The 12915-nt window shown below is 52.1% G+C and overlaps 1 pseudogene; it reads right to left on the reverse strand.

The window, feature by feature from the left end:
- Positions 1-367: 367 nt before the first annotated feature.
- On the reverse strand, positions 368-7746 carry LOC136454795 (probable aldo-keto reductase 1; annotated as a pseudogene).
- Between the last annotated feature and the right edge of the window lie 5169 nt (positions 7747-12915).

A 12915-nucleotide genomic window follows, 5' to 3' on the forward strand; every position in this document is an offset into this window, starting at 1 on the left:
TTCTTTCGCCTTCTCATGTCCTAATGCCGATTAAAAGTGAGAATACATATGTACTGTACTAAAGATGGTGGCATATTTTTCTGCCTAGATGCTGATTGAGCTCGCACGCATTACTCTAACTTTATGGTAGGTTTACACAATTCATGCGACAACATACAACCATGAGCAAACTATACACTCGAGTCTTAGCTTCATACAAGTACACAGCAAATCAAATTCCTGCTCGTACATCCAATGACTTCATTGTTCTTTCTCATACATTATTTAGCACGGACCATTCACGAAGACACATCCACAATGTTACTGATCAAATCTGCAGGGAGAGTGCCACACCAACCGCATGCATCTTTGTTGCTTTGATGTATTTTTAGCTCTGTTTCTTTGGTGTATCAGCATACTTCCAGGAGGCAAGTGCAGATGAAGTGAAATGTCTTCCACCAGCCACATCTTCTTCACGTATGTGGCTCCCGATTTCTTTCAGATCTTCGTCTGTCAGTCTCACCTTTAAGGAGTCAATGTTGGTGTTAAGGACCTGAGCGCCTAGAGTTGGAGGCCCCTGACTTCTCAGCTCATAACTCGAACCAGATAATGGAGATGTCAGGGTGCCTGACTACCTTAGCAGGAGGTGAGATTAAGAATAGTAGAGAAAAGGGAAGATTACGGAATAACTTCTTTCTTACTTCCTTCAACGAGTACAGGGGTACATATAGGAGCTCTGCTCCATTGCTACTTGCGCCAGCCATTAACTACTAGCTGGCTAATTAATTTCTTAATCTCTTCAACTTCTACTTAATTACCTTAGAGACTGCAGCCCCACCAGCCGCCTAAACCTCCTTGGGTTCTTCCAGGCCATGCGTCCCCTTGGGGACTGCCCCGGCTGCACCTTGTGTTCGAGGCCAGCAGCTGTACTGTCGACCCCACATGCCATCTCTCCCCCCCTCGATGAGCAGCTCGTCCTCGAGCTAGAAGCTTGGGTAACGCTCGGTGAAGCTGTCAATGTCCTCCCAGGTAGCGGAGGCCGAGGGCTCGCCTTGCCAATGGATCAGGACTTGGCGGACGCCTCGGGCCAGCCTAGATCGTGAGGCACATTCTGGAACCGGCTATGTGGCGCCATGATGCATAGGAGGCAGAGCCGGGGGGGGGGGGGTGGCCGGAGGAGTACCCACGAACTTCTTCAGGAGCCCAACGTGGAAGACATCGTGCAGCCGGGCGCGGGGAGGGAGCTCGAGGCGGTAGGCGACGTCGTTGATGATGGCAGAGATGCAGTACGGCCCATAGTATCGGGGTCGCAGCTTCCCTTTGGTGACGCCGTGGAGGGAGGCAGGGGCGCGATGGCGGAGACAAAGCCAGACCCAATCACCCACGCTGTAGTGAACGCCGTGGTGATGCTTGTCGTAGAACCGCTTGTAGACGTCCTAGGCTTGCTCCAGCCGGGCCCGGGCATCAGCCAACATTTCATCGCGTTTAGCCATGGTCTTGGCCACCGTAGCCACCCTAGTTTCGCCAGGTTCATGGGAGCGGATGGAGGGTGGCTCACAGGCCGTAGACGAGCTGAAATGGCGTGGTCTTGAGCGCGGACTGAAAAGCGGCGTTGTAGATGTATTCCGCCCATGGCAGCCAGCGTAGCCACTGACGGGGGCAGTCGCTAGTCAGGCAGCACAAATACATGATGATCACCTTGTTGGTTGCCTCTGTCTGGCCATCAGACTGTGGGTGGAATGCTGTCATCATGTGTAGCTTGACTCCGGCGAGGTGCAGCAGCTCTTTCTAGAAGATGGAGGTGAACACGGGGTCCCTGTCCGAGACAATGGACTGTGGGATACCGTGCAGGCGCACGATGTCGGAGAAGAAAGCCTGCACCATAGACTCCGTGGAGTAAGGATGGGCCAGCAGAATAAAGTGGCAGTATTTGCTGAACCGATCAACAATGGTGAGGATAACGGATTTGCCGCCCACGCGCGGCAAAGCTTCAATGAAATCCATCCCGATGTTCGCCCAAACTGCTGTTGGCACAGGCAGGGAAAGAAGAAGGCCTGCTGGGTGCAGGTGCTTGGACTTGTAGCATTGACAGGTGGCGCACACACGCACATAGTCCTGGACCACGGCACGCAGGTTCGGCGAGTGGAAGTCGCGGCGGAGGTGTTGGAGTGTGCGTTGGACTCCTTCGTGGCCGTCAACGTGAATGGCAGCGAGGAGTTCCTAGAGGAGGGGGCGCCAGGCGGGATGTAGAGGCGCCCCTAGAACACGACCAGCCCGTCGACGAGGGACCAAGGAGCCGCACGCTGGGAGGAACTGATCTCCTCCTTGATGGCGACCAGCGTGAGGTCCTGAATATTAGCTTGTTGTAGGCGCTCGATGAAGTCAAAGCGCGGTTCCGATAGTGCCAAGATAGCTGCCTCCTCCGTGTCACGGCGGGACAGGGCATCGGCTACCGTATTGGTGCTGCCCGCCTTGTATTCCACGAAGAAGTCGAAGCCCAACAGCTTGCCCATCCAATGGTGCTGGGGAATGGTGGCCAGCCGCTGATCCAAAAGAAATTTGAGGCTGAAATGGTCAGTACGTACCAGGAAGCGGTGTCCCCAAAGGTACAGCCTCCAGTGGCGGATCACCAGCACCAATCCAATTAGCTCCCGCTCATATGCCGCCAAGGATTGATGTCGAGGGGTAGCAGGGTAGCTGAAGAAGGCGATGGGGTGCAGATCTTGAAGGAGAATGGCCCCAAAGCCATGTGTCGAAGCGTCGCACTCCACGATGAATGGCTGCTCGAAGTAGGGCAGGGCTAGTATCGGTGCTGTAGTGATGGCCGTCTTGAGGACGACGAAGGCTACGGCTGTTGCCTCATTCTAGGTGAACCCCTCCTTCTTCAGTAGGCCCGTCAGGGGTGCTGCTATGGCACCAAAATCCTTGAGGAACTTACGGTAGTACCCCGCAAGCCCAAGGAAACCCTAGACCGCGCACGTCGATCGGGGCTACAGCCAATCAGCGATAGCCTAGACTTTATCAGGATCCATGGGCACCCCATGTGTTGAAATGATGTGCCCTAGATACGTGATGGAGTCAACATTGAAGGCACACTTGGATCTTTTGACGAACAACTAGTGTTGATGCAGCACGGTGAGGACAGCACGCACATGGCAAAGGTGTTCAGCCAGGGAGGCGTTGTAGATTAGTATGTCATCGAAGAAGACGAGGACAAAGCGGCGCAGGAAGAGGCAGAGAACGTCATTCATTAATGCTTGGAATGTTGCTAGGGCATTGCATAGCCCGAATGGCATGACGAGGAACTCATAGAGCCCATCATGGGTTCTGAACGTCGTCTTCTCCACGTCGGCTGGGTTCATGCGAACCTGATGATAGCCGGAGCGGAGGTCTAACTTGGTGAAGAACCGGGCGCCATTCAACTCATCCAAGAGCCTGTAGACCACTGGAATGGGGTAGGCATCCTTGACTATAATAGCGTTGAGGGCCCGGTAGTCGACGTAGAAATGCCATGTCCCATCGGCCTTCTTGACCAGCAAGACCGAGGAGGAGAACGCTGATGTGCTACGCTAGATAAGCCCCTGTTCCAGCATGGTGGTGCATTGGCGCTCCAACTCATCCTTGTGTGAAGCGGGATAGTGGTAGGGCCAGACCGCCTTCGGCAAGGACCCCGGGATAAGGTTGATGCAGTGATCCCGAGATCGAGGTGGAGGCATGCCGGTCGGCTCGGTGAAGACCGCAGCGAACTCGTCCAGCAGGGCTGTTAAGAGATCAGCCACGCTGCACGCTCGTTGGGAAGGGCCGGTGCCCCCGACAATGCCTGTCCAGCACACCCTATGATCTCGGTGCCAAAAGGACATGGTGAGTGTGCCGAAATCCCAGAGGATTGGGCCAAGGGAGGCCAGCCACTCGGTGTCGAGGACGACGTCATAACCAGCCAGCGGTAGTGCGAAGAAGTCGGTGGAGAATGGTTCGCCGGCGATGGAGAAGGGAACAACACGGTAGACATCGGGGCATGGCACCTGTTTCCCATTTGCCACCGTGACCTTCATGTTGCCGCAGGGTTGAAGCTTGAGGGAGGTGCATGCCGCTGCTTCCTCAGACACGAAGTTGTGGGTGGAGCCTGAGTCCAGCAGGGCCAGTAAGGATGCCCTGCCCAGCTGGATGCGGAACTGCATGGTCTCACTGGAGCGAACGCCTGCCATGGCTAGAAGTGAGATGATCGGGCTGTCAACCGCAGCGTTGGTCTGCTCAGGGTTGTCGTCATCATCGGCCTTGGCCAGACCAAGGAGGAAGATGTGATTCCAGACGCGGTTGTGACCCCTGCCAAATTTCTCGTTGCAGTTGAAACAGAGGCCCAATCGGCGCCGCTCCTCCATCTCTGATTGGGACAACCGCTTCACTTGGCGGCCCTCGACGGTGAGGGAAGGGGCGGCTGCATGGGATGGGGGTTGGCAAGGCCAGCTATGGTGGTGGCCCCATCAAGAGGCCGCGCGTGGCCTGCCGTGGCGCAGGCAGAGCTGGAACAGTAGCGGTGTAGTACTGCTCGCGCAGCTCCAGCTTGCGCGCGAGGCTCATGGCGATGATGAGGGACTTCGGATTGTGGACTTCCATGTCGAGGCTGAGCGGCGGTTGCAGTCCGACCATAAACGCTTGTACGCGCTTTGCCTCCGTGAGCGTGCCGACGCGAGGAAGCAACGCCTCAAAGCGGTTCTGGTACTCTGCTACCAAGCTCGTCCGCTTGCACGCCATCAGCTCACCAAGGGGATTGGAGCGGATCGGTGGCCCAAAGCGAAGGTTGATGAGCTCGGAGAAGCGGCGCCAGGACGGCGTACCCTCATCCTGCTGCACTTGGATGAACCACATCTAGGCGCCGTCTTCCAGGTTGTATGATGCCATCCAAACTTGCTCCTCAGCTACAATACGTTGTTGATGGAAATACGACTCACATCGGTTAAGGAAGGCCAATAGATCAGATTTCCCATCGAACTTGGGAAAGTCCAGCTTCTGGAACCGAGGTGGACGGTCCCCGTGGTGGTCACCGTGGCCTGAGCCGCGTGATCCTGAGCCGGAGAACGCCTGTGGCTGCGCCTGTGGCTGCGCCTGTGGCTGCGCCTGCTGAAGAGCGGCGACCTGCCGTTGAAGGTCGCTAATGGAGGCGTTCATGGTGGTGGTGAGGGCCTGGATCATCTTGGCCAGGTCGGCGGTGGACGGCTCAGCCATTGGCAAGGATGTGGAGGCTGCTGAGGCAGTGGGTGAAGCAGGGGTTTATGGCGAGGTGGCTGCAGGGTTGGAGTGTGGGCTGGAGGTGGAAGAAGATCGCTGGCTAGCTGATACCAAGTTGTCAAGGACCTGGGCGCCTAGAGTTGGAGGCCCCTGACTTCTCAGCTCATAACTCGAACCAGGTAATGGAGGTGCCAGGGTTTTTGCCTGACTACCCTAGCAGGAGGCGAGATTAAGAATAGCAGAGAAAGGGGAAGATTAGGGAATAACTTCTTTCTTACTTCCTTCAACGAGTACAGGGGTACATATAGGAGCTCTGCTCCATTGCTACTTGCGCCAGCCATTAACTGCTAGCTGGCTAATTAATTCCTTAATCTCTTCAACTTCTACTTAATTGCCTTAGAGACTGCATCCCCTCCAGCCGCCTAAACCTCCTTGGGTTCTTCCCGGCCATGCGTCCCCTTGGGGACTGCCCCGGCTACACCTTGTGTTCGAGGCCGGCGGCTGTACTGTCGGCCCCACATGACAGTTGGAATCTAGATTCTTGATTTTGGTTGTCCCTGAGAAATTGTAGAAAGCATCTGTCAGTGACTAAATGTAGGACTATAATAGTATAGCCATTAAGCATGACTTCCTTATTACTTGCTTTGAACTTGCAAAGGAATAGTAAGTGCAACACTCGAGAATAAGTCTGTTAAATCGCACTATGTTTCAAACGAATGAAAGTATTTGACAGCTCAGTAAAAGAGAATAAGAGATCATATGGCACAGACTATTCAACAAACTATCATGCACACACAATTGGAAGGAGGTTGCTTCCCTTCAAGACAAGGAAAGGTCGTTTGAACTGGATGTGTTCCTCTACATTGTTGTGCTTCTCTGCCAAAGTAGATTATATCATAACTGAAAAGGGTTACTCCCAAATGATGCCATTTAAACTATTTCCAATCATTAATGATCTATGAATATGTTGCAATACACTTTTCTCTGAAAGTGTATACAAGAAAAAAGTGTTTGAAAATGCATCTTTGGGTGATCAACTCGTTGAGTCATCAGTTTGGAAGCACTGACCATCGCCAATGGTAAGAGAATGAGATTATAAGGTCACACCTGGTATAGGAACCACATCATCTCCTTGATGCAGAACCCATGCTAAAGCTAGCTGAGCAGGGCTGCACTGGTGCTTATTGGCCAGTTCTTCCATTCGCAGATAAATTTGCTTGTTCCTCTCCAAATTTTCTGCAGCAAACCTTGGAATCCCATGCTGACAAGTCAAAGTTAAATCTGTAAGTGAACTAAGAAAAAGATTTTGATGCAGACCAAGAAATGATTTTTTTTGGCAACAAAAGAAAGAAATGATATTCTGAGCTAGAATGTATCAATACCAGAACAGAATCAGCGGGCACTTGTTCTCTCACTCCTCTTCCACCGAAAAACCCACGGCCGATAGGACTGTATGTCTCAATTCCAATGCCCAATTCTCTGAAGTCCACAGAGCAAAAATAATCTTATTACATGATAATATCGGGCAAGACCAGAGAGAATTTGCAATCCATGAATCACCTGCAGAGTGGCACAATCTCGGGCTCAATGTCGCGAGACCAGAGAGACCACTCCATCTGCACCGCGGTGATCAGGTGCACGTAGGGATGAAAACGGATTGGATACGGACGGATATCACCGATATTATATTTGTTTTTATATTTTTGTCCGGATTCAGATTCGAATACGGATAGTGTCAACTATGTCGGATAGGATACGATTGGATATCGACATCATAAATATGCGATTTGAGTATTTGGATACGGATACGGTATCGGATGTTGGATATCCGGACTCGGATACGGACAGATCTCAACCCCTCTAAACAGATTCGGTTTTAAATACGGTCGAAAAATCCGTACTGTTTTCATCCTAGGTGCACGGCATGTGCACGCCTGATGGTGTCCGGGCTCGCCTCCGACAATCCGATGTACTTGACCTTCCCCTCCACCAACTTCTTGAGCTCGCCAATCTGCAATAATTTCGAACAAAGAATTCACATGAGCAAACACACCAACCAACAGCTGCTTGAAGGCAGGTAGAATGTGTCAACCGTGTCCTCGATGGAAACTGTGGTGTCAACGCGGTGTTGGTAGTAGAGGTCGATGCAGGCGGCGGAGGCTGGCCTCGCAGCAGGCGCGAACGTACTCCGGCCGCCCGCACACGGTCCGCGCGCCGCTCTCGTCACGCCGGAGCCCGAACTTGGTGGCCACCTGCACCTGCTCCCGCGGCAGTGTGCGCAGCGATCGATGTCTTCCGCGGGTCAGTAAAACTCGCTCACGCTCACAACTCTCCAGGAAAAAAAAAAGAAAAGAAAGGGCGGACCATGCCGAGGAGGATTTCGTTGGTGAAGGGCCCGCCGTATTCGTCGGCGGTGTCGAAGAAGGTGACCCCGCGGCGGAAAGCGTGCATGATCACGGCAATGCCGGCCTCGTCGTCCAGCGCGGAGCTGTACCCGCCCGTCAGCCCCATGCACCCGAACCCCAGCTTGGACACCTGCATCTAAGGGCAGACTCCGTCTCGCCTCGTCGTCCAGCGCGGAGCTGTACTTGCTCAACGTCTAAGGGCAGACTCCGTCTCGCCCGACCTCGCCCCGCCTTCCTCGATGTCCGGGGCTGACTCCGCCTCTCGCACGACGTCTAGGGACTGGCTCCGCCTCGCCCGACGTCCGGGGGCTGGCTCCGTCTCGCCCGACGTCTGAGGGCAGACTCCACCTCGCCCGACGTCCGGGGGCTGGCTCCGCCTTACCCGATGTCTCAGGGCAGACTCTGCCTCGCCCAACGTCTGTGCACTGCTCCTTCATAACTACGCGCACAGATAAGGCAGGGCACTCAAGTCAACCGTAATACCGAAAATCATACCCTGCACGCCTGTAGGAAAGTATCGTCAGAATACGACAAGACAGACACTTTAAGCCCTTCCAGGCATGTCAAAGCCCTAACAGTGCTGTAGGCATCGACATTTGTCTTAGAGCGTTGTGGGCGTCGCCATTTGCTCTCGGGCGCGGATCCTGATGGAAGCATACGATAACCACTACGGTCCAGGAGAAAACTCGCATCATCTATAGTAATGGGCGTGTGATCACTGTGCCGTCTTGTAACACCCCTGGTGTTACGAGCCTGTTTAGCACCACGATTTAGGCCTAAGAAAAATTTCCAAAACAGTTTTCTCGGATTTTAAAATTTGACTTAAGTTTAAAAATGTCTGATAGCAAATAAAAGGGGCGAATGGCTTGTTTATTTGATTAAGCATGAAAAATAATTTTTATAAACAAAAATTGTTGAAAGTAAAATTTGCTAAATAATAACGAAAGTGCCGCGGGCCACTCGGCTTACCCATCTCGCCGGTACGACGCACACTCTGCACCTCGGCATGTCCGTTCGCCTACGCCGTGTCCTTCTCTCCCTCTCTTGCGTCGTGTCCGAATTTTTAATGTGAGCGCCAGTAGAGCAGGTAACTTACAGCACCGCCGAGTAGCCACTGCCTCCGTTGTTCTGTCGCTCTGCAACGCTACCGAAGCACGTCGCGTTGTCCCTGCATTAATGAAGTTGGCTGAACCCTTGCGTTGTTTGCTTGCCTCTGTCTCTGATTGTCCTTGCCTGTCGCTGTTGTCTGCCTCTGCTCGTCCTTGTCGCCTCCGCTACGCCAAGCCGTCCAGCTCCGCTGCTCATTTGCTTCTCTCAAATCAAGTTCTCTGTTCTTGCCATGAAGCCGAGCATCGTTGTTGTATCGCCCAGTCCTTTTCTGATTCGGCGACCGGACCATGTGCTTGGGCGAGTTCGCTCAGGCACGCCACTGCCGGCCGCGTGGTGCCATGCTGCCCTGTCCCCACCCCCGTCGCGCCTATGAAGCTGGTGGCGAACCCGCACACGACGCTTAGCTCTCCCTTGCGCGTCTACTCTTCCTTGCCTCCATCCGCTCCCCTCTCTTCGCCGGGCAGCCACCGTGGTTACGCCCCGCCGCACCACGCCTCACGCCATCTGTTCGCCACACGCCACGGACCGCGTTGGTCCTGCTGCCCCATGGCCGTCACCGCAGTTCTTCCCGGCGTTGCCTGCTGCATTGCCCTCTCCCGAACCCGCGCGCAACTCTGCCTTGCCTCGCCATTGTCGCGCCCGTGGCTCCTTCCGTGCCCGCAGCGCCATCCCCTCTCAGTCACCTCCTCCGCACGCCGCAGCTCCATGGTGCCCGTGTCGCTGGTTCGTTCGTGCCTCGCCGTGGCCGGCCATCTCTCTCGGCCGGGTCTGACACGCCATTTCCCTACTCCCTGTTGTCTCTCGAGAGCACTCGCTTGACTGCGCCGCCGTCGTCGGACGTCGCCTTGGCCTACTCCCCGCGCGCGAGCTCCTTGGTCTTGCGCTAGAGCCAAAGCCAGCGCAGCTCCACGCCGTCGCTCTCTGCTGCTCATTCCGCGTGTAGCACCGGTGGCTGTGCTCTCGCTGCTTTCTGCCGGCACCTGCGGCGGCTCCCGAAGCCAGTCGTTGCATGCGCTAGTGCGCCCGGTCTCCGTGCCGCGCGTGGCTGTCTTGGCCACGCACCACTCCGCGTCGAACCGGTGGCTCCACAGCGCTCCACCTCCAGTCGCTGGCCGCCATGCCTGCAGCCACCTTGAGGCACCCTCTGTCATGCGCCGTGCGGCTGGCTGCTTTGGTCAAGTGCTACACCACGGCCACCACCGCGCATGCCCTCGGTCCACGCCGCGCCTCCACGTGACGCACCACCGTAGTGTCGTTGCCGTGGCCCGCACGATGTCGAGCTACTCCGTGCATCGCCCCAAAGCCGCACCACCGCCGACGAGCCGCTTCCTTGGCCGGTGGATGGTCTCCTTTGCTCCTTTGAATGTAGCAGACGAAGAGAAGGGTAAGAATCCAAGCCAAAATTTTATACAGGGTCCTCGGTGCAAAATACATGACACAAGTGAATAGTGCATATGTCCTGTGGATTGATTTAAGAAAAGTATAGGGACCTCACAGCAAAAGGATCGCCGCTGCCCTGCCCTGGCCGAGTGGGCTGGCATGGCTGGGCCATCCGTGTCTGCGCGCTTGGACCGGCCTTGGGCCGCTGCGGCGAGCGTATCATTGGGCCGCCTGTCCGGCTAGCTGGGCCGCTGGCCACGCGCCCACCTAGGCCTTTGGCCTGCTCGCACTACCGGCCTGCTTCCGACCATGACTGGACCACTCGCGCCAGCGCGCGCCTGGTTCTCCTGGGCTTGTCAGTTGGGCTGGTCGGTGGGCCACGCCGCGTCTGCTGGGCCGAGATGGGTTGCCGCCAGCTCTTTTCATTTTATAAATGCTTTCTAATATAGGTCTCTATTTAACTTATAAAATCGATATAAAATGGTGTAGGAATAAAAAAATAGTGAAACCAGTTTTGTTGAGTCCCTAAAATCATGATCTATCTGTTAGTATATTTTGTTCACATAGTTTGATAATATTCTTGGAGGCTATATAATTAATTTAAGGTACTTAATATTGTAAAAATATAAACTTGTAGAAATTGTTGTGATAAATCGGTAATATTGTTGAATCTGAAATTTGTACAGTAGCCACCTAGCAATATTAGGTACTCACTGTAATTTTTATAGCTCCGGAATAATTAGCTTGCTACATAGATAAAGATGTCCTATTGTGAATAAAAGATTAAATTGATAGAATAGAAATAAAAAAACAACTCGGGTTTATATAACTAAAATAATTGTTGGGACATAACGCCTTATTCGACAACATGGATACGTAGACCAGCGTTAGAGTTATCTCGTTAGCTTGTGAGGCGTGATTGGATTTCTAAGCGTTTCAGTGGTCGTTGATTATTTACATCTATGTATTTGCATCAATGCATATCATATAGGTACGATGATGGATCAACGGATCAAGTGAAGGATGAGTGGAAATCTGCAGATGGTGTAATGGTATTCTCTCCAATAGATGATGCAATGGGCTTTCTATCCAGTTGATGGTGGATGATCTGAAGATGCAGATACTAACTTTTAATATATATCTTACCTAGGCAAGCCCCGGTGCATAACCCCTACTCTTCTGCAGTTTAAATTATATTTGTGCATTAAGTTCTAAGGAGTTGGTTGAAACCCACTTGCATATATATCTTTATCCTATAAGTCTTACTAGTATAATAGGATCGTGTAGATTGCTATGCTACAGGACTCCGGTACAAGTCGAGTGATGGCTGTCACTCGTGAGAGATTAGAAATATATTATTGGATTATTATCACTTGGAAAATATAAATGGTGGAAAGGAAAAATGGTGACCGGGTAGGGATATGGTTTGGGTATTGGTGGGTGTAAGAGGTTGTGTCGCTATGGATGCAGGGCATGGCTTGGTTACACTGCTTTCCCTGTCTGTGTCGGTTAAGGACCGGCCGTTGCATAAGGCTCTAGGCAAGTCACAGACTTATTATCCCGAGCACATACTCGGGTATGGGCGCTTGGAAGACTTGTTGCTCTCTTATCGTGGGTTCTAGCTCTTTCTGGACTGACTGTTAGGGTTTTCTTTTTGGTAGAGGTGGTCCTTGTACCGCACTAAGTCCGGGACTTAGGGGCGGGGGCTTGGAGTCCTAGTTTGGACGGGGACCTAGGACCCTAGGATAGGAGGGTGATGGGTTGGTCCTGCTTGTGCCTTGGGTACAAGTGGGGCATGTGTTTTTGGGGTACCCAACTAGGAGCATTGATTCACGAATCGTCGGGCGATCCGGTACGATTTGTCTACGGTTTAGCATCGTAGGAACAACTGAAAGATGAAAGATGGAAGATGGAAAAAGGAAATCTGATTGCTTACCACCTGCTTGAAAGTAGCACAGGTGCTTACATAGAATGGTTAGTTAATGAACCAATGCGGCTATTAATAAAAATTAAATATAAGGACGCACGCTTAGTAATGCTTCCTACAAATGCAATAAACCCACAAGCCAGATAGCCTTGCATATCCTTGGAGTCTTTTCTTTCCTCCTGTCGAGTAAGTCTTGCTGAGTACAATTGAGTACTCAGGGTTTTATTCCCCCTGTTGCAGGTGACAGATGGAGGCTAGAGCTGACCTTTGTGCGTGGATCCCTCCTGGTGGGCTCAGAGAGCATTTCCTTAACGCTGCGATCATAGTTTTTATTTATAACTCTGACCAAATGTTTTATAAAGAAAAGTTTTATAATATGTTGTCATAGTTCACATATCAATGTTTCATCATGCCATGAATAGATAATTATTCCGCTGTAATTCTGATCATATGTTTACATTCCGCTGTTACATGAAACTGTTCATAACTATGATAATATGATTATATTCCGTTGTTATAATAATAAATGTTATACTCTGATGTACATGTAAAGTGATGTAAGAAATTGTTAAGAATGATGTAAGCTTTATTCTCTCACTTGTGATCCTGATGAAAAATGTGGATTTTTGGGTTCTCCCCTGGGGTGTGCCCGATGGAACCGAGTAATTTAGTATTCTCCTTTGGATGCTTAGTGTCTAATGGAAGACGAGCACTCCTGGGAGGCCTTAGATTAGACGGTTCTGCCACAGGTGGTATCAGAGCGCAAATGAGGAAATAAGGCTTCGAAAACCTTTTCTAAACTAAAATTTGACAACAAATTCTTTTCAAAAAGTTAGGACGTTTGAATGCGAAGTTATATAAGTAGCCCTACTACTATGGTTATGTACC

Source organism: Miscanthus floridulus, chromosome 5 (assembly GCF_019320115.1).
Source record: "Miscanthus floridulus cultivar M001 chromosome 5, ASM1932011v1, whole genome shotgun sequence".
NCBI classification, from domain to species: Eukaryota; Viridiplantae; Streptophyta; class Magnoliopsida; order Poales; family Poaceae; genus Miscanthus; species Miscanthus floridulus.